The 19,737-nt window shown below is 39.9% G+C and overlaps 1 protein-coding gene across 1 annotated transcript in view; it reads right to left on the bottom strand.

Annotated features, from left to right (window-relative positions):
* Positions 1-19,737, bottom strand: part of ANAPC10 (anaphase promoting complex subunit 10) — a 276,728-nt gene that overhangs the window by 6,672 nt on the left and 250,319 nt on the right. Inside the window, exon 6 of the transcript XR_010920520.1 lies at positions 342-418. The gene's annotated coding sequence lies outside the window, so the exon portion shown is untranslated. The remainder of the gene's footprint in view (positions 1-341; positions 419-19,737) is intronic.

The raw sequence follows: 19,737 nt of genomic DNA, 5'->3' as shown, positions 1-19,737 counted from the left end.
TAGAAAACTTTGATCTTTATAAATCCCTGGTACTTACAGTACACAGTTTGGTAATCCTAATATTTGTACCTCTATTTTACTAGTGTTATGACAGCAACTGCATAACTACATTTACCTCTTTGAAGATCATAACCAAATTTGCTTTTCTCCAATCTTATTGCTCCTATTCAGTTAACTTTTCAAAACTAATTGTCATCATTATAATATATATTTGTTAAGAAAATCTTTTAACATACTAGGATGCATATTATTTCAATCACTCCATTGTAATTTTCAGATGTTTCAAGTATTCTTACCTGATGTTTATCAATAGTTTTACAAGGTTTATATTACTTACTCACTTTCCACACTTCTTTTCTTTATTTTTCTTGCTTAAAACAGATGAAATACCTTTGCCTCACTGAGAATATGAAGAATCCTGTAAATATAAAAGGTTATAAAATGAACGGAATGTGAAAGATGATTCAAGCAATGTGCCTGGCTAAAGTACAGGGCAGTAATTCTCTAGGAATGCCCTATTCATACCAATAGAAACTAGTTTGCTGATAAAAGAAAAAATTCCACATGCCTATGTCTTTTTTCATTTTCATCTTATAATAGCAATAATGACCTCAGCGTAGAGCATTTCCTGGGGATTAATGGCCGGCTGTGGTTAATGGCCCCCGGCTGAGCCTTGAGACATCAGCTCCTCTTAACCAGTCATTAATCTCAAGTAAATGCCCTGTGCCTCAATTGTTATTGCAGATCTCTGCTGGAAAAATAAAGTAAGTTTTCTCAAACAAAGTTAAAGACTACTGTGAATTTCTTTATGTCATCAGGGCTAAGTGTGTCACAACATGCTAAATAGATTAAAGGTGTTGGCTCCCTTCTCTTCAACACCATTTTCCAAAATCTCTAAAGAACACAATTCCTGCAACGGGTGTTTGTCTTCTTTTTTTCCCCCTCCCAAAGACTTCTTGGTCTAACCACACACTGCCTAAAACAGAGATGTACTCTCACATTTTCTGAGGCAGCCTTCTAATTTATCCAGTTACTATACAGAACTATACAATTTGCCCCCTTACTTGCAAACTATTACCCACTTTTTAAAATCAGGAATTTTTGCTCCATTTCTTTCCATTTTTTCCTAAAATGCCAACAGAACCTTGAAGTTATTATCACTTTTACAAAGCCACCACATGCATGTTCAAAATCAGCCAATTTTTCTTTCACTGTTGTTTCCATTAACCTTTAAGCGTGATGACTAATTTACTGCAGGAGTATATGACATAGCATGATGGTTAAAGATGGATAAGAAGATTTGCTTTGATTTATTTTATTGATGGTTATTACTAAATCTCTTCAGTGCCCTCACTTAAATTTGTATTCCTCATAGTTTACAAAGCAAATCTCTACGTAGCTTTTTGACCTTCAGTAATACTCACATATCAAATTTGCTTAATAAAATCATTCATATGTTATATTTATATATTACACAAAGAACAACTACATTAAAAAAACATTAAGATTGCAAAGCCAACCATTGAAAAGTTAGAGAGTACCAGAACTAAGGTTGCCTGTGCAACATTAATTTGGCCCTTTTGTGTGCATGAATTATGATACAGTCTTTAATTTCATGATCATGTACTTTTTTTCTCAGAGATCTCCTGCCTCATTCAGTGCATAAAATGGAAACTGCTAACCTTAATGAGCAGCCATTCAGTATACTGTTTTCTCCTCATTGTTCAATGTGTGGTCCCGGCCTTATTGACCACACTATACAAACCTTGCTCCAAAGACAGAATTATGTTTACATCATCCCTGTGAATTGAGGAGAAAGTATTATCTCCAGATGGGAAACTGAGGCACACAGAGAGATTAAGGTCAAAAGTAACCACAAATTTTGGGTGGCTAACTTGAGATGCCTTAGGCCCAATTTTTCTGAGTACTTAGCAATTTTATAGAACTTTATATGTGCAAAGCACCAAGGGCACTGGAACCTTTATAGACTGGGGGGGGGGCACCCGTGCTGGAACTGGGGGAGACAGGAAGCCATGTCCCCCACTTTTTAATATGGGCATAGTTTGGGGGGCAGAGGCAGCATTGCCCCCCCCCCCCAACTGCAAGTCTCGGGCAAGTGCATAGTGGTGCTGACAAGGGCTGCACTTCACAGTGGCGTTGACCCCCCACAAACTATGCCCCTATTAATATGTGCTCCCCCTCCCCCCCCAGTTCAGGCACCAATACAAAGCACAGCTTCCATTGATTTCAATTGCAATTGCTCAGCACTTCTAGAAATCACATTCCATGTGTTTGAAGTCAGGCACCCAGGCCTGGTCTATACTTACTGGGAAATTTGGTGGCAGTTGACGGGAGTTACGCAAGCTACGTAGAGTAGTTTGCATAATTTATGTCGATTTCCTAAATCCTCTTCTGCGCGCCATCTCACTACACTGTGCCAACGGGAAATGCATACCCATCGAGGCAGCGCTACACTTTTTTGGAGGTGGTTTTATTGAATTGACTTCCAGATCGATTGAGCGGGTCTTCACCTCCACTCAATCGATCCAGATAAAAATGTAGAGAGTAAGGATGCAAAATTGGCAAGGATGATGGAATCCTAATCCAGGAATATAGTGGAATAGACTGCAGAGGTCTAAGGAAAGTGAAACTAAAACTGCAATCTGCAGCACTGTCATTGTGAATAACCTACTAACGGAAATAGAAAAAAGGTTAAAAAATATCTGGCTACTTGGGGAAAATGGACTTGTTTGATAGCTGAATCAAGGACTGGACTATGTACTTCAAAAGACAATATATAAAAGCTAATTATATCAATGATGAGAAAAAGTGATTATATAATAGCTAATGATATCAGTTTTATTGATGATAGTGGGGCACAAAATCTATAATTTGCTGTTCAGTTTACCACTTCCTATTAAACCAGCAGTAAAAACATTTGCTGAGACAATGGAAATTATCCAAAAACAACTATCCCCAAAGCCCATGGTGACCCTAGAAATTGCTATTAAAGATGCCAGAGAGTTGCAACAGCATCAGATCTGTGCAACAAATAAACTGGAGGTCAAGCAAAAAGGACAACATGGAAAAAACTCAAAGGTTGTGTGCTTTCATGATGGCAAACAGTCTCATAATGCTAATGATTGTTGGCTTAAAGTCAAGACCTGTAGAAACTGCAAGAAATTGGAGCACACGTAGAAGATGTGCAGGTCAGTGCAAGAAGCACAATCACCACCTTACAAGGGCAATACCAGAGAATTTCTGATTCATTAGTTTACAGAAGACAACATAGAATCCATGGAGAATGCTGTAGCATCTCTACAACTGTTTAATTTAGAAGACAAACGAGGTACTGTTTGGATTCCTTTGCAAGTGGAAGGGATAAGACTTAAAATGGAGCTTGATTCAGGGTCTGCTGTTTCTGTAATTTCACACTAGGATTATCAGAAACTACTTAAAAGGGTGAAGTTGCAGCACTCAGTACTTCCGAAAACATATACAGGGGAAATCTTCACTCCCATGGGCGTCGTTATGGTGAAAGTAACAACTGTAAACAGCATATACTAAACCTCTATGTTGTGAAGCAAAGGGTCATGCATTACTTGGCACTGAGAGAATGCTCAGAGAGATTGCTGAGAATGGCTGAGAGAGATTGAGCTTGACAGGCAAAGCCTAAAGTGCCTACAGAATTTTAAAAAATTAAGCACTCCAGTCCAAACCAAAAATTAGCTGAACTTTTAGACAAGGCAACTGATGTCTTCCAGGATGGTATCAGAACCATCCCAGTTTAGGCGCCCAGACTGGGCACAGACTGCTGCAGTACAAAGCTGAAATTGCAAGGAAAGATCTATTGAACCCTTGGAGCCCAATGCAGATAGAAACTTCGGGGAATTTAGCTGCTAAAATCTAATTAGTCTCTATTGAGCATGTGCAAACAGATTTTTTTTTTAAGGTTTATAACCAGGCCAGATTTGGGTAGATTTTCACAGTGACAGCACAAGGCACATCCCTGGCACAACTCCCCTGCTGAATTTCAAGTCTCTGCTCCAAAGCATGGGGGCATTTCAAAGGAAATATCACCAGAATTTTTTAATATGGGCAAAAGACCATATTTTCACCAATCCTTATTCTTGAAACAGCTGAACTATTTTGGCAGAAATTTGTCCAACTATATTCATCCTAAAACAAACATTTCTCTCTCTTTTTCTGGCATCAAAATGAGAGGAGTTCCAGTTGTACATTTACCTGCCATGCAGGAGTATGGCAATAACAGGAAAGTAAAACTGCTATTTTACCTTATTGTGAGAAAAGGCAGAAATCTGATGTTCACCACTGCTTCAACTCCCATAGCTGTCTTAGGAGCCTGGAGAACTATTGATCCCCAAAGCAGAAACAAACCGTGGAGCCACACAGGTTTTTCACTAGATACCACTATGAAGAGGCAGGGATAGACCCCTACATTGCTGCCTTATGCATGCTAGCTGCTCCACACAATTTTGTGGACTTGCCAGACTCAGGACGAGACAGTCTGTGGCACTTGGGATCACCCCTGAGCAAGCAGCTGCTCATGGAAGGCAATCTGCATTAGATGGATGCTTAGCTATTGGGTATGCAGTGGAAGCCTCAAGAGAAAGGATGAAAGTCCTAGGAGGCATAATGCTCCCAGAAACATAGTGAGACAACAGCAAAGGAGAGTAGGTTGCCAGGGTTCAATACCCATAATGAGTTGCATTTACTACTAATGAGAAACAGCACGAGTGGGAAAAGGAGAGTTGCCACACACGAGGACAGCATTGCAAGGAATTTAGGAAGTTGGCCTATTTTGCAGTATGTGCAAGAGTAGAAGCTCTCTCTCAGAAAGGGTATGTCAACACTGGAATTAAAGTCCCGCAGCATGGTGGCAGCTGACCCAGGTCGGCTGACTTGGGCTTGCAGAGCTCAGGCTGCGGGACTAAAAGTTACTGTGTAGACATTCAGCCTTGGGCTGGAGCCCAGAACCTGGAACCCTCCCCGCTCGCAGAGTCCCAGAGCTCAGGCTCCAGTCTGAGCCCAAATGTGTACAATGCAGCTTTAAAGCTCCACAGCCTACGCACTGCAAACCCGAGTCAACTGACCCAGGCCAGCCACAGGTGTTTTACTGCAGTGTAGATGTACCCAAAGATTGAGTCAGACTTGTATAAGAGGGGGATGACACATCAGACAGCAGTGATGACATCACTATTCTCTCCTTGAGTCCAACAGCATATCAGATTCAGGACAGGAAAGTAACAAGGTACAATACTAAGCTCCATGTATGCAACAATATTAATAGGGAAACACCCTCTGTGATTTCAACTGGATAGCAGGGTCTTCTGCAATGTGTTTCCTTGGGGTGAAATGAGACTCAAACACATGCATTACAAAAAGCAGTTGCAAGCTAATAACGATATGAGAGCATAATGCGCCCCATAGGAAAATGTGACCTTACAGTAACTAACCTGAAAAATAGCAGATGGTACAAACTGAAGTTTGTGGCGGTGAATGGCTAGCACCACAGACCTCTCTTGGGCTATACAGCCATAGAAACAATGGATCTGATTAGGGTGCAACATCAAAATTTTAAAGCTGCAGTGCAAGAAGCAAAAGGAGGAGTTCTATTGGCAGTGGATACAATTTTAAAAGCACATGTGGATGTTTTTATAGATGATGAGTGCCTCAAAGGAAAGCTGTAACTGGAAGTAGAACTCACAATGGAACCTATGTGCTAACCATGAAGGAAAATTCCAGTGGTACTATGTAATCCAGTATACAAAGTGCTCAAAACTCAGCAGAGCAGGGATTTTATAGTGCGTGTAGAGGCCTGAGCATGCAGCATGGTGATGGTAAATAAGGCATCAGGTAAATAAACCATGGACCTGAGCATTGAAAAGATGCCACTATCCACTGCTCAAAGTGGATGACATCTTGCCAGAACTCTCCAAAGCAGAATATTTATGGTCTGTGATCTGAGGAACATGTTTTGACACATAAGCCTAGATGAAGAGTCCAGCATGCTGACAACCTTTACAATACCATTTGGTCACTGCAGAGGACTATGCATGCTGATGGGCATAAGCCCAGCACCAGAGGTGTTCCAGAGAAGACTATCCCAAGCACTGGAAGGACTGTTTGAGGTGAAAATAATTGCAGATGGTATCATCATTGTATGTGAAGGGAGCAATGATGTAGAAGCTGAAGAAGACCATGACAGAAAATTACAAGCTTTTGTACATCGATACTGGGACAAGAACATAAAACTGAACCCAGAAAAAATGCAACTCAAACAGTGGACATCTGCTCAGAGCAGAGGGACTGAAAGCAGAACCTAACAAGATCAAGGCAGTCAGAGACATGCCAGTTCCAGGGCATGTGAAAGGGGCACAGTGCTTCATCGGAATCACAAGCTCACAAGGTAGGATGTGGAGTGGGACTGGGCAGGTTTCCAAAAGCAAGCATATGACACACTGAAACAAATGATAATGGACGCCCCATCCTGAGGTACTACCAGCCAGGAGAGCCACTGACACTCCACTGTGATGCCCTGAAAAAAGGTTTGGGTATAGCTGTTTTGCAGGAGCAGCCAGACGCTTATGCCAGCAGAGTCCTCTGAGAATCTAAACAGAAAAAAAGCTACTGGCTGTGATATATGGCATGGAGCCATTCCATCAAAACAACTATATCCACTCAGTAATAGTACAGTCAGACACAAAACTCTATAGACAATCATGACAAAGCCTCTCCTTAGGTATCCAAAGAGAGTGCAACTTATCTTAATGCAATTTCAGCACTACCGTGTAAAGATCAGACTTATCCAGGTCCAGAAAGAATAGCAAATATGGCAGGCAACCAGCATGGCTTAACAGAGAAATCTTTGGTGAGCTTAAACACACAAAAAAAGAAGCTTAAAAGTAGTAGAAACTTGGACAGATGACTAGGGGGGAGTATAAAACTATTGCTCAAGTATGCAGGAGTGAAATCAGGAAGGTCAAAGCACCATTGGAATTGCAGCTAGAAAGGGACATGAAAGGTAACAAGAAGGGTTTTTACAGGTATGTTAGCAACAATAAGAAGGTCAGGGAAAGTGTGGGCCCCTTACTGAATAGGGGAGGCAGCCTAGTGACAGATTATGTGAAAAAAGCTGAAGTACTCAATGCTTTTTTTGTCTTCACAGACAAGGTGAACTCCCAGACTACTGTACTGGGCAGCACAGTACGGGGAGGAGTTAAGCAGCGCTCAGTGGTGAAAGAGCAGGTTCAGGACTATTTAGAAAAGTTGGACATGCACAGGTCCATGGAGCCAGATGCAATGCATCCTAGGATGCTGAGGGATTTGGCTGATGTGTTTGCAGAGCCATTAGCTATTATCTTTGAAAACTCGTGGCGATCGGGGGAGGTTCTGGATGATTGGAAAAAGGCTAATATAGTGCCCATCTTTAAAAAAGGGAAGAAAGGAGGATCTGGAGACTACAGACCAGTCTGCTTCACCTCAGTCCTCAGAAAAATAATGGAGCAAGTCCTCAAGGAAACCATTTTGAAGCACTTGGAGGAGAGGAAGGCGATCAGGAACAGTCAGCATGGATTCACCGAGGGCAAGTCATTCCTGACCAACCTGATTACCTTCTATGATGAAATAACTGGCTCTGTGGATGTGGGGAAAGCGGTGGACATGATACATCTTGACGTTAGCAAAGCTTTTGATACGTTTCCCCACAGTTTTCTTGCCAGCAAGATGAAGAGGTATGGGTTGGATGAATGGACTATAAGGTGGATAAAAAGCTGGCTAGATCAATTGGGTTCAATGGGTAGTGATCAACAGCTCAATTCTAGTTGGCAGCCGGTATCAAGTGGAGTGCCCCAGGGGTTGGTCCTTGGGCTTGTTTTGTTCAACATTAATGTTCATGGCAATTCTGCAGAAAAGGACCTGGGGGTTGCAGTGGACAAGAAGCTGGATATGAGTCAAAAGTGGGCCCTTGTAGTCAAGAAGGTTAACGGCATATTGGGCTGCATTCATAGGAGCATTGCCAGCAGATCGAGGAAAATGATTATTCCCCTCTATTTGGCACTGGTGAGGCCACATTTGGAATATTGTGTCCAGTTTTGGGCCCCTTACTATAGGAAGGATGTGGACAAATTGGAAAGAGTCCAGTGGAGGGCAGTGAAAATGATTAGGGGGCTGGGGCACATGATTTATGAGGAGTAGCTGAGGGAACTGGGCTAATTTAGTCTGCAGAAAAAAAGAGTGAGGGGGGATTTGATAGCAGCCTTCAACTACCTTCCAAAGAGGTTCCAAAGAGGATGGAGTTAGGCTGTTCTCAATGGTGGCAGATGACAGAACAAGGAGCAATGGTCTCAAGTTGCAGTGCAGGAGGTGTAGGTTGGATATTAGGAAAAACATTTTCACTAGGAGGGTGGTGAAGCACTGGAATGGGCTATCTTGGGAGATGGTGGAATCTCCATCCTTTGAGATTTTTAAGGCCCAGCTTGACAAAGCCCTGACTGAGATTATTTAGTTGGGGTTGGTCCTGTTTTGAGCAGGGAGTTGGGACTAGATGACCTCCTGAGGTCCCTTCCAACCCCAATCTTCCATGATTCTATGAATTACTGGTGTTAGCTGACACTATAAGCAGATAATATATATATCCACTATCAGTGAGTTGTGGGAAGGAGACCAGGACATGGAATTCACTACTATGCTGCGCTATCCCCCAGTCTCAACAGCGAAGTCAATGGAAATCAAAGAGGCCACAGAAAAGGACATCCAACTACAGGCAGGGAAGAGAGTGATATTAGCAGGATGGCCAGAAGACAAAAGCCAGTAAGACCAGAACCATATTTTCAAATTAAAGATGAGCTGAGTTTGCAGAATGGTATCATATTTTGGATGGACAAAGCTGTTATCCTCTCCTCATACAAAAAATACATGCCTCACCCTGGGTACTGCTGACAGCTGTCTTAGAAGGGTTTGAGTGAGAGTTTACTGGCCAGGAATGAATACACAATTTGGCTCCTTGATAGAAGATTGTGACATGTTCTGCTTGTATGTTAACTGCCAGCAGAGACTTTGTTACCATATGAACTGCCCACCTGAGCATAAGAAAAGATGGAAGTGGATTTATCTAACTTCTACTGACAGCAGTGGTTAATTAGACCGGACAAGTATTCAAATTTTTGAGAAGTCGATACAAGAGGACCACTTGTGAGATGGCATTCTGGACACTGCATTCACCAACAATGGACTTCAATTTGCTTTTGAACTTGAAGCAAATGGGAGTTTGACCACCACACCTCCTCCTCAGCATACCCACAGAGTAACGGTAAGATGGAATCTGCTGTGAAAACAGCTAAGAGACTGTTACACAAGGCTGTTTCTTCTGGTTCAGACCCCTTCTTAGCATTTTTGGCACACAGAAATACCACAGCACAGGGGTGCCAAAACAATCCAACACAGTCGCTGCTGGAAAAAGGACCAATACCCTGCTACCAATGAGGGAAGACCTTTTTCAGCCAGAAGGATGGGCATACCACTGACAGCAGATGGCTAACAATCAGAGGACACAGATACTAGAGTACGACAAGTCAACTAAGGACCTACTGGGCCTGGAGACAGGCACTTCTGTGAAGCTCCATCCATTCAAGAGACACCAGAAGGAATGGACTAAAGGAGTCAGGAGGGGTGCATTGGCACCAAGACCACACGAGGCGATTATGCAAGAGGGACAGGAACAGAAGACGCTTATGAGCCAGCAGACACAACACTCAGAGAGAACCTACAGAGATCATCACAGAATACAAAGACATAGAACCATCCAGAGGCCAACCCCACAGGGAAGGAGAAGACTCCACAGACAAATAGTTTGCTAGACTCAGAGACAAGGGGCAGGGAGACAGAGAAAGGTCACTGCCAGTGTGGTTGCCTGTTGAGGAGAACACCTATCTCAAAGACTATGGAACCAGCAAAGTGTGTGATACAGGCAAGACTCCAACTTAGCTATGTGCTAGCAACCTCTGGCTGTAGGGGCACAGAGCTGGGGTCTAGGCATCAATTATTTGTTTTTAATGTTTATATTAAAATGTTTGTAAAATAAGGAAGATGTATCAAGATCAGTGTAACTGGAGTCAGAGGGCCATGTTCCCTGGAGGAACTGCTATGGAGGGGGCACCAGGAAAACAGGGAATGTGAGGAGTTTGGCTGGAACAACATAGCCATCTGGACAGAGCTGCACATAGGGTTCCACATGTTCAACTTAACCTGCATTCAGCTTCACTCTTTGCTAATGAGACACTGTGCACTGAATGAGGCAGGAGTCCGGTGGGAAAATTGTACATAATCACGTAATCAAAGACTGTATTGTAATATAGTTTCTTTCTTTTTTTTTTAAACACTAATCTCCAGTTGTGTCTTCACTGGGTCTCTGTTCTTGCACCTGCATATTTACAGGCACAAATAAGGTCAGCTGAATGTCTCAATATGTGAATGCATCCATGTAACATGACCTGCTGAATGCCACAGAAGGAGTTAATGTCTAGAGCCATTTGTTAAAAGGATGAGCCTTTAAGCCCTATCAAGGGGAACTCATCTTTCATTTAAGAACATTATCTTCAAGTCCTTGTCCCTGCAAAAGTAGCCTTGATAAAGTAAACTGAGGCAAATCAATTACTGCAATCAACAAGAATATCTATAGATCACCCAACATAAACTGACATAAAAATGAGAGAGTAAGTCAAATTAGTCTATTAATTTCTAATTAGATCCCAAAAAATCACCTAACAACCAAAATCCTTAGGTTAGCCCACTGCAAAATGCTGGTATAATCATAGGCAAAAAAGGGTTACATTTCAGCAGAACCAGAAAAAAAAATTGTTTTGCAACCCACCTTAATGTTCAGGTCAGTTTTGCTAGTTAAAATATTCAACACTTGCTGAACATGCCCACTCTATGAACTCAGCTTCTGCTGCAAAGACAACTAACTCCCTGCTATATCTGCCTCTAGGTATGCAATGTCGTGCATGGAGTACACATACTCCATATAGTCCCTGCAAGCTTCTTCCCTCTATGTCAGCAGCTCCTGAGCAAAAAGAGAGAAGACAGGCTGAAACTACTCCTATATAACAGATGTGTAGTAATACCACACAGAAGGATCCACAGCACCTGGAGCACCATGGAGCTCTGATTCTTGGGGAAACCCTGAATCCCAGCTACACCTGGGACCATAACAAAGCAGTATTAATTGAAAGAAATAAATTCCCTTTCATGGGATTTCTGACCACCGTCCTCTGCTTTCCACTGATGCTTGTAAGAGAGAATTTTTTTTCTTATGAATGTGCATGGAAAGTGTCATGAGACAGTGTCAAGAGAAAGCTCTTTGCAGATTTTTGAGTTACAAAACACGAAGCAAAAATAATATCATATAGGACAAATAGTTAACAATGAACAGAAAAAGCAACAGTCATAGGAATTAATAATGAAAAATCCATAGTCTGAAATATATTTGCATAATCCCAAAATAATTGTGAATAACAAACTGAGCAGGTAATATATCAAGTGTGCTCTTGAATAGTTTGAAATACAAACAAAATTATATTAGTTTTAAAAAAAAGCTGTGAATACTTCATGCAGCTCTCATCACAGCTCACAGAGGGGCTTGGAAGTTGGGGTAGATAGAGCTGGTAGCATATGTACCAGAGAAGCAAAGCTGCAGAAGTAAGGACTTCTGTATCTCTGAGGTCTCAATAGTGGCCACAGAGTGAATCTGCTGCTCTGAAGCCTGTGAAGTGGATTCCCTTTTCCCTTTGGAAATCCACAGTGCACAGTCCAGTTACTTGGACTATGTGCTGGGATTGGTCTCATAAATATTATTTTTACTGTGTACTACCTTGCTCTACAATATTAATATTTATTATGTAATGTCTCATTCCTGTTAAAATCCACATTGCAGTTTACCTATTCATTTCTTCATGAACAGTAAAAACACAATACAATATTGTTTGATTTTTGTAGCATCTCTCAACAAAATGTATCCCAGAATGCTTTGCAAGGCTAACTAATAGTTACTGTATTAACATCAGGAGAGGAACAGCAAGAGGTGCTCTGTAAAGAAGGGAGAAAAATGTTTCTTGCTGTTTCCAAACCTCTGCTAAAGAGATACTATAAATCTGTTTCCAATAATAGTTGCAGTAGAGTAGAAGATATTTGTGATAGTAGTGGCAAGACTGTATGAAGGGAAAAAAGACCTGACGACTGCCTAGCTAGAACAACGGGGTCCTGGTCTATGGTTAGGGATCTTAGGCACTAAGATAATACATGTATTAAATAACAACACATCAAAGGAGGTTATAAGAAGAGTCAAGAAAGATAAGGTATTTAAGTCCTAGGATGAGGCAAAATCCAAGGAGGGTCTTAAAAACAAGCATGGCAATACCGATGTAGACCGTGAAACCAATGAAAGTCACTGAAGTTATTTAAGAGTGGTACAATGTGGTTGCATTTATTTCTTTGTGTAAGAAGGCAGGCAGCAACTTTCTACATATATTGGAGTCTGGAAAGCTAGAAATTTGAAGACTATAGAGAAAGGAAATATAATAGTCCAAGCAAAAGGAGATGAAAGCTTCACTGAAGAAATATACTATACACTGTACTTTACAGTTTTAATGCAATTAAAATTCAATGTCTTATTTCTAAAGATACCATTAAACTAGAATCATCATCTTTCTAGGTAAAGCTATCTATAATTATCAATACATTGGAATATTTATTAGGTAAATTTATAAGTAATTGTATAAATGGCTTCCAAAACCAGACAACAAAGGAGCTAAAATTAATCCTACTAATAATTGTTTGATTTAACATGATTTGTTTATGTGAACAGGAGATATCTTGATAAGTAGGATTCAAGCCGCTGCATATGTGCCATGTTAAAACAAAATCCACACCCTTTAATTTTAAAAATTATTTAAATTGGTCAGATACTTTGCATGCTCTGTACATTATTGCAAATATAGTATAGGTCAAACAACATGATCACTTGCTTGGTAAAAGCAACATGAGAATGTTTTAAGCAACATGAGAATATTAGCTTGATTTGTTCTAAGAACACATTGTAAAGGATGCCAACCATTCAGTAGAGTAAGAAATGCAAATAAGTCAACAGAAGTTAACAAGTACTTCAAGAATTTTAGATTAAATTGGAAGCAAAGAATATTTAAGCCTAATATTATTAGCCAAGGACTTATCTCCACCTTTATGAATTCCAATTATTTAAGCCAGTTTCAACATCTGAGGAACTTTCCCAGTCTCAAGGGAGATATTAAACATATGCATCAGTTGTCCACAGATTGCTACTGCTACTAGTCATAAGAATCTGGTTTTAATTCCATCCAGCTATTATTTTTCTTAAATTTAATTGCATTTAATTTCCTAAAAGCACCAAAGATTAAATAGAGGAAAAAATAAACTTACTAACAATAGACAAATTAAAATGATTCACTTCTTTTAAGACCTGAACAAAGGGAGGTACCGCATTATCCAAACTAACAAGGCAACAACTTGTGAACCAATTTACATGGTAGCAATGGGCACACAACTCTCATATGACTGCTTCCACCAGTTAGAGACTGAGCTGAATAATCTTGGAGTCTAGAGAGTTAGGATTTTGGGAAACTATAGAAAAAGGAAACAAACAGTCCATGCAACAGGAGATAAAAAACAACTTATCAGTATTTACATGGATGTAAGAAAGAGATGCAGACTCATACTGTGGTCAGGAGCTATTGAGATGCTGAAGGGTGGACAAGAACTCATGTAAATAATCTCCCTGCTCCATCCTATATAACTTTAAGGGCTGTAGTAACACTTCTATGGCTCCCACGGCGAGAAGGAGAGGAATAGACCAATAGTCCTGTCATTTCACTGTGAAGAGGGAAGTTCAGGCAGAGCAACTGAATGCACTGAGGTTTTATTGGCACCATCTTCTCTCTCTATTGACAGCTCAGTTTCAGAGCTCTTAGTCAGGAAATGATAAAGGTCCACATGATCTAGCCAGTCTTCCCAGCTGTCAGTCAGATAGGCAGGAATCTGCTCCTCTGCTCTCTCCAAAAAATTGTCTCTCTCTTAAGGTCACCCCTCAATAAATCCAGTTACCCCAGATGGCTTTCAGGATGGAAAGGGGACTGTGGCTCCAACTATGGGAGGGGTTGAGAGGCCATTTAAATAACATATGGCTGTGCTGGGGGGAGAAAGGCCTTCACCCTCAAGAACTAATGAACTATTTGCAAGCTATGGAAGCCGACCATTTTGTGAATCAGCTGAAGAGTTCTCAAGGACACTACTTGAGCCCATGGAGCTCATTTGTAGTTAAGTTTATTGAACACTGGGTAAATAATTCTCCCCTTAGTTCATTCTAATACCTTAAAATGGAGGCAACAGCACAGTTCCTCAGCTGGTGTAAATTAGCATTGCTCCACTGAAGGTACGCTTATTCACACCAGCTGAGGATCTGGCCAAAAATCTCTGTTTCATGTATAGATTCTGATAAATCAGTAACCGTGGAACAAAGTTTCTCCAGAAAGATTTCTCCAAATCCCAGTCAAATGGGTAAAATGGCAATATTTTGTAACTCTAAATCTAGTGTTAGGTGAGTGATATTTTTCTAAAAATCATTCTAGGTGTGTACGTGATTAAACTGTTTCATTTTATGATTTTATCCATATTTCTGTAAAAATTCCAACAAACAAGCCACATTGAAATGGATATTCTTATTGATATCTGGTGCATTTGGAGAAAACTGACATCTGGGTTGCAAAAGGAAGGTCATGGGAAGAAAAGGTATAGTTAATGTTGCCTAACACTTTCCACTATAAGACCCTGGCTTTAGTTTCTTATAGCTTTGCCAAATTTTTACTGTATCTGCTGAAATTTTTCATGTCTGCTGTATGCCTCTGGCTGATTTTTTTTTTAAACTTTCAGAAAACTAGTTTAGCTATTTCTGAGAAAAGCTTGGGGGAAAATATCTTGTTTTGCCAATGTTGAAAAATTCTTACAACTGTTTCATTGAGAAGCTCTTGAACCTTCATGCTTTGGAGAAGGGACTTCAGAGATGTGCTTCAGGGATTGCTATCTGCCTGCAATTCCATCTATATTTGCTCAGGTGATAAGCCTCTGAAAAGTCATAGCTTGCACATATTCATTAGATGCTTATTAGAAACTGGAACTAAAATCCTCCAAAGATCCTGTTTTCAATTACCGTGATTCAGCCCAGAGCTGAACTGGACTTTTCCCTGCATCAGCTCTTTGTAGTTGCTGGTGCTGTTCTGGCACCACGCAATTGAACAGAGGAGGCAACTGTCTTTCCTGTGCTATCAATATTCTTCCTGCTGGCACCGGACAGCTTGGAGAAAAAGGAGAAAGCATTTTGTCTTGAATACAGATGGGTGGAGGGGTAGGGGCCAAGCAGGCGGGGGGAGGTGTGATAGGAGAAGAGTGGGTTAAGAACAGGTTATGGGGAATAGGAGCAGGTAAAACAGGAACAGAAGGGGAAAGTAGATGAGACATGCTAGAGGACAGCCACAGAATGGGGCAGGGGGAAAAGAGAGAGAAGAATCTGTAACCAGGACAGCCTTACATCCTGCCAGAACCTGGGATAGAATCCAGATTACAAGTCTGGCTGATAAAGGTAATAGTGTTGACATAAGATACTTAGACTTCTGTAAGGCATTTGATTTGGTACCACATGACATTTTGATTAAAAAACTAGAACGATATAAACTAACATGGCATACATTAAATGGGTTAAAAAACATCTAAATGATAGATCTCAAAATATAGTTGTAAATGGGAAATCATCATCAAATGGGTGTGTTTCCAGTGAGGTCTTGCAGGCACCAGTTCCTGGCCCTACGCTATTTAACATTTTTATCAATGACCTTGAAGAAAAAAGAATCCTCACTGAAAAAGTTTTCAGATGACACAAAATTAGATTTCCTCAGGAATCTTGGGTTCATAGATTCATTGATTCCAGATAATCTTATCCGACCTCCTGTTTAACACAGGTCATAGAACTTCCACAAAATAATTCCCAGAGCATATTTTTTAGGGGGGGAAAAATCCAATCTAAAAAAAAATTACAATCTAAAAAAAATGGATCACGTGGAAGCATATTGATCCCCACATGGTTCCAATAGTGCAGATATTGCTGGAATTAATGGCGTCGCTGACAGAAGTAGTACACTGTTATCCTTTATGTGGACTGGCTCACCACATGGGCAAGAGACACACACTACTAATAGAGGACATGACAAAATGTGCAGTTATGTCAGAAACCCACACGTCTATATTGTGAGTAATAAGGGTGGAGGTTGAAGCACCTTCAGCTATTCAAAGTGAAGTTGCACCTATTCTTACTATGTATTATTGGTTTTTAAACTTTTATTAAAGTAAACTATTCATTTTTTTAAAAGTATGCTACTTTAATATAACAATTTTCCTCAAGATAAAGTGTCCCTCTATTAAAATAGTTAGGTTATTTTTTAGTATATTTAAGATATTTTTCAACTATTGTGTTGTCTTCCTCCTCAAGACAATTGCACAAAGCATTCAGTGCAGAGACTGTTTCTTAGGGTCATACCTACCTTTGATTCATACGTGCAACTCCCACTGACATAGGGGTGAGTCCCATAATGGATCAAGCAAAGTCTATAGCACTTTGAATTCTCCTGCCTTCTCCCACCTTTTGTTAAGTTTTATTTTCTGCACAAATTTGCATACTTATTTTATGTTTTAATTAAGAGAATATTTTTTTTACTTTCATCCATTGAAATTGTTAGATTTTAGGTATGAGGTTACCATGTCCTATTATAATTATTAATGTAAATCACTGTAAATCATTCCACTTAGAATGTGCCTTTTAAACATTGATAAGAAGTTTTCTCTGCCACAAGAATTACACAGCTAAACTGTTTAAAATGTTGGAAAAATCAGAGAAATACAAATGCATTGATATTACTATGGGATTTCAGTGGGCAAATTAATTGCAGACCCTGCAATAATGCTGGATACCCATATGGTCAGAATCTTTGACAGGCAGGGAAGTGTGTCCATTCATGATGGCAACCATTATATAAATACAAGGGATGATTCTAGACAGTTTTGAAAGTTTTGACATTTTTCCTGGTATGACAGAGAGATTCCTTGTACATGCTGGGTCAGATTGTACCATCTTTACTCATGCTGGGTAGCACCTCACACCCAGAGTTAATGATTTAAAAAGTTTGTTACATTTTGTACATTTGTACTAAGTTATGGTATCCCCTGTTAGTGGTTACATTTTGCCCCTTATTCATGCTTTCTGAGCACTCAGTGGAACAACTCTAGAGAGTAAATTACTGCTCAGAAAGCATGAGTACAGGGAGGGGGCAGAGGGATGACAAAAATCTAGCCACTAACGGGGGATACCATCAGAAGTGGTTAAACTTACAAAATGTAAGAAACTCCACTGTATAGTATATATGCCACATGCTTGACTAAATTTTAGGAAGCAAGACCCAAGTAAATTCCTGTCTTTGAGCACTTTCTGCCATTCATACTAGGGTAAATTTAATCAGCATATTCCATATCCTCTTCAGAATCATTCTGGCTTCTCCACATTCCTTTGCCTTATCCAAATAGCCCTGTGTCCTGCTTAAAATTGCTCAAATGAATACTGTGCATCTGGTACCCTCAGTAAGCTGGTGCTGCTGGCATTTTTCATTCCTCCTGTTTTTTCCATCATGTGTAACAGAATAATTACAGCTTGTTCTCAGTCTTGTGGTACTTTTTCTGTTTTTCAACCTGCACTAATTATTTGATGCAGGTTTTTTACTACCTCTGATTCACCATCTTTTCATACTTTAGTTGTGATTGCATACATTCCTGATCTTATTTCTCTATTCATCTCCTTCACTAGCCTCTCCACGTCCTTCAGGGGCATTTCTTTCTTGGTGTACAGTACCAGCATCCTGTATCACTGCAGATTTATTTTGGTTTTATTTTTGTTTCTCCATTACTTATATTGTACCTATTTTTAAGCAAACTGTAAAATAGTCTTTTTACAACACACGCCTCATTAATTCCATGGCTATAACTTTTCAGTCATGGGATACAATAATCTTAAATATGTGTATGGATTTTTATGTTTGACTCTTCCATTTAATTATTTTTTCCTGCAAAAACATTTACTACAGAAGTCAGCCTCTATCTTAACTCCTGACATTGTCCCTCATCTGTCATTATCTTTACCTCCTTTCTGTCTTCATCAGTCATCACTAAGACATCCAGTGTGAGATACAAAGGGTTGGGGGAGGGGAAAGGAAACAAATTCATGTGAGCAGTAAGAAGGTAAGTGAACAGAGACAGAGAGGAAAGGAAACAGAGTGAAGAATATTGGGGTGCAGAAGTGTCAGAGGTACATCAGATAGCAAAAGAATATGGGACAACTGATGATAGAATGAAGAGGTTGGCAATAAGTAGGGAGAAGGAAGAAAGATGAAAGACAATGGGAAAAAGATAAAATATAGATAACAGAAAGAGTAACCGTAAAGAGTAAATGGAGGAGGCACAGAACAAAAACAGAAAAGACAGAGAGGAGGCAGAAAACAAAGTGGGTGAATAAAGAGATGAAAAATAGGGGAGATGGTCTGTATCAAAACAACAAAAATAAGATCAATTATTTTTATCGAAACTGGAGATACAGAAATCATAATGAGGAACAGTATGGCCCAGTGTAGATGGATTAAGACAATAAACAGAAGAAACATTTTAAATAAATGAGTACACAGTGAATAGAGCAGTTGTGCTGCAGTGCACTCTAAACAGGTACATGAGTTATTGCCATTAGTCCAGTATATATCTGCCGTTTAGAAGGCAAACAGCATACTAAAAACAGCATCAACAAAATAACTTATATTCCGTCATATATTTTTTCTACTGCTTACTTTTTGATAACCTATGCCTTGCAGTGTCTTGCATAAATCTATTAAAACTGGCAGGTCATTGCTGTCATTACTCAATGAGGTACTGTAAATATGTACGTGGATATATTGTTCTCACTGCTTTTCTCAATGTTTGCTAAAATGTATTCTGTTCTGTTCCTGCTAAACTCTATAAATATTTTAATGGAAATGGAATACACATCAAAAGAAGTGATATTGCTTTCTGAGACATTGGTTAGACCTCATGCTCAGTTGTGCTCTTTTTTCCACAGAAAGACTATTATTGAACATTGTAACGGGGTAACCGGGATAAATTCAGCTTTTGAGATTATTTCTTCTAAGGAAAGGCATGTTGGCAGTTCCCACTGACTTCAAAATGTACCAACCATGTGTTTCTGAGAATAGAATTTGGTCCATAGAATTTATTTGCATACTGGTAAAGGTAATCAAATAGAATCATTCAAAATTATAACGTGTGTAATATGACAGAAAAATTATGCTTATCTCTTCATAGTACTTTGAGATCTATTAATTAAAAATGCTTGGTTAGTATCATTATGCACATTTTACAGATGGGGAAAATAAGGCAGAGAGGTGAAGTGTCTTGCCAGAGGTCACACACCAAAGACAGCAGCAGAGTCAGGAATAGAACCTGTTGGGGAAATTCTGGCGCAACAGAAGTCAATAACAAAACTCTCAGCAACATCAACAGAGCCAGGATTTCCCCTCAGACTCCCAATCCAGTGCCTCTATCCAAAAA

Source organism: Emydura macquarii, unplaced genomic scaffold (genome assembly GCF_026122565.2).
Source record: "Emydura macquarii macquarii isolate MOO-44397 ecotype Brisbane River unplaced genomic scaffold, CSIRO-AGI_Emac_v2 contig_1363, whole genome shotgun sequence".
In the NCBI taxonomy this organism is placed as follows: domain Eukaryota; kingdom Metazoa; phylum Chordata; order Testudines; family Chelidae; genus Emydura; species Emydura macquarii.
Note: the sequence above shows the minus strand (reverse complement) of the source record. Positions and strands in the feature narration are given on the sequence as shown.